The sequence below is a fragment of the Amphimedon queenslandica genome, unplaced genomic scaffold, assembly GCF_000090795.2.
Source record: "Amphimedon queenslandica unplaced genomic scaffold, v1.1 AMPQUscaffold_13342, whole genome shotgun sequence".
In the NCBI taxonomy this organism is placed as follows: domain Eukaryota; kingdom Metazoa; phylum Porifera; class Demospongiae; order Haplosclerida; family Niphatidae; genus Amphimedon; species Amphimedon queenslandica.
The window spans coordinates 145,446-148,854 of NW_003546422.1; positions in this window are offsets into that span (position 1 = coordinate 145,446).

A 3,409-nucleotide genomic window follows, 5' to 3' on the forward strand; every position below is an offset into this window, starting at 1 on the left:
CATGATAATAATTAGATTTTATATACATGTATTTTTAGTTGGTTTCAGTTGAGTTGCCGCAGGAAAATGAGCTAGTGGTAAACATCATATGACATCAGAAAAGTCACAGCTCGGGCTTGCGTGTAAAGAGTGTGGGCGGGCACAATCGGGGACAATAACTTTCTTATACATGTAGAGAATAAACTGAAAGTGAATGTTGTCTTTGCTGACGTTCTTTATTATCATCGCTTTTTCTTGGACTTCATTTATCATTTTGAATGCTACATCTATCAATAAAGCTACTCCAAGCCTTCTACTCTATTTTGTTAGACTTCTTGAAAGTTGTACCTTGTGAAGCTCCTTAGGTAAGTGCTTGCAGCAAACATTTTTTGTAATGTTCTTATTGTTAAAATTTGTTAGCTGGTAGTGGTGGTTTAATAAGCTGTCTCTCTGCAGGAGAAAAATTAACTTTTATGTTTTAAAAGGATAAGCCATCATTATTATTGTTACTCATTGCTATAGTTAATAAAATTAACTTATCATTTTTAGGACATGCCTGGAATAGGGAAGAGGATCAAGTCTGGAAAAATGAGGTTTGTCATTTGGATCTTCACTTACTTTGTTGAAAATATCAAAAAAAAAGAAACGTGGAGAAGCAAACAGCCCTCTACAAATGACTATGACAATCATTGTAACATTAATTAATATGATTAATAATTACTTCGCACTTAGGATTCTTAAAAGAGAATCACATACTTAGTGAGTATGAATGTTTGTTGTCATGCAACTTTGTTTACCATACTAAGAGATGCAAATTTATAGTGCGTTTTTGATAGTTTTGACCGCATAGTTATATGATGAAAGATTTTTGACGTGTTTAATAGTAAGCTTTAGGTTACTGTAACAAATTTGCTAACTGCATGAAGTCTTTGAAGAACATGGTTAATAATTAGTTAATTAACCCCGGGGACACTAGTTTGCAATTTGGGAATAGTAGCAACATGTAGTTGCTAAAACATGAAAATAGCAACCAAACATGATAGACAAATCTTGTCAAAGGACAAAGGGACACTTAAAGTACTTGTACCAATCTAAAACATTGATCTACAAGTCCAGTTGTGGATCCATAGATCCGGAACTGGAGCATGTGAAGTGCACTGCAATTTTTGGCCATGCCCACTTTCGTCACCTAAAAGCGATGCTTTATACCATTTTTGTCAGTCTAATATAACTATTTTATAATTATTAATAAACAACAAATTATGATAGAATATGACATCAATTTTTTGCCACTCATGCTCTATTAGACTCTTTTCAGACGTGATCTCGGTCAGACAGAGACTCTTTCTTGTTTTTAGAGACAACAAGACCTATCTCTGGCATTTCTCTAGTCCCTCCTTGCTCTTTCCTTCTCAGTCTCACTCGCTCCTTTCCCTATCACCCTCGTTACAAAGAAGACGACGAGCTTTTCGAGCATCTTTTTGTGAGCTACTCATAATTGTATGAGGTATAAACAAATTGGTTGTGATAACATATTGAGTATGCAACATACATTGTAGATGATAAATGCTAATTGTAGGAAAATACAACGACTATCTAAAGTGTCTCTTTACTTTCACAACTTAGAGAGCAGTAGAAAGCCAAAGAGAGAGAGAGAAAATAATGAAAAATTATATAAATTTTATATTAGTCTTTTAAGCTGACTCCATGGTCAGATAGACGCTTTGATTAGGAGAGTTCTGCTGTATTGGTGAGTACAAAGAGCCTTTGTCAGATGCATCTGTATTGAAGCGATAGTGTAAGGGAGTGGCATTACCAGATAAAGAATGATCATAGAAAGATGCAGGAGGTGAATGGTCGACTGGTAGGGTTGGCACATTAAGGGATATTATCATGAAAATTAAAATATGGTTGTTGGCAAGAGTACTCTTTATGCAAGCAGCTTTGTTCTCCTAGGCTATTAGCAAAGTGATTTGTGATGGCAACTAAACCCTCAGGGAGAAGTGTACTTTGTTCAGTTAAATGGACCAAATGTAGCAGATGCAGCTATTGCGTAAGAAGAGTCAACTGCCCGGTTCTATATCACATCCTCACACTCAAACCTTAGGTCTTTTGTTCTGTAATTATGCAACCTACTAGTATAGTACATAATATACATAATATATAGATATATATGTATTATATACTATGATTTAGAGGTCTATATGCTAAATATAATACCGATGAGACAAGTTATTGAAAAATATCGTCCAAGGGCGATATTTTTCAATAACTTCTCAAATTGGCAATATATTTAGCATATAAACCAATAAATCATAGTATATAAAATATATTTTAAAAATGAGAGTCATAGCCTTTGGAAGGTGCCACCATTTTGAAGCCTACTGCGCGTGCTCGGTACAGTTATACACATGCTTGTGTATTGTTACTGCTTAGGGGACAGAAACAGAATCTCCTTGAATGCAATTAAGTGTGCTGTAATGGAGCCCAGTGAGCCAACACACAAAAACAGAAGGCTTAGTCTTTCACTCAGGAAACTAGTGGTTAACACAGACAAGGAGAATCAGCCGTGTATTTCACTTGAAGTTCAAAATGGTGGAGGCAAGTGCAACAATGAGGCTGTCGGTAATGAGCCTCCTAAAAAACAAGGAGGCTCAGTTTGTCACGAAAGAAAACTCCTTGTGAGCCTATAATTGAACACAGCCAGCATCAGACTAGCCTGGATCTACAACAGGCTGACGCTACCACGGTTTTGAAGGAGTCTAGGTTTGTTACCATTTCACCAACAAAACTTGAGGTTTCAAAGAAAAAAATACCTTCGAAAAACACTGCAAGAGCACACACATAGATATAATTGTTGGGGGGAAGGGAGTGAAATTGGATGAGTCAAAGAGTGGGGATAATAGCTCACAATCTGATGGAAAAGAGGTGACCTTTAAGAATTTAAGTGGATGTACTTTCAACTTTTCATTTAAATAGACATTAACTGGTGCAAGTGCAAGCTTTTCATTTATTCAATTTGTGCATTTATTCAATTTCTTCATTTATTCACATTGTTATTCAAAATTGTCATTTATTCAATCATTTTCTTGAATTGGGGCTATATTAAAAAAATATCAACTCTGTTTCAGGTCTATATGCATGATATAGCTATGGTACTGTCCATTGACTTCCAAAGGCTATGAATCTCATTAACGATATATATATATATATATATATATATATATATGTATGTATATATATGTTTTGTTTTGTATTGACTGACCTGTCTATTTGTCCTTAGAACTAGAAGTTTGAAAAATTTACTTGTGTGAGAATGCAGCCATCTCGCAGTCCTCTGGCCATTTCTCAATGCCAACCTTTCTGATTCTTGTATTTCCTTTATTTGGGTTCAGTTCATTCTAGAGAAGTGTGCTAAGCACTGCTTTTC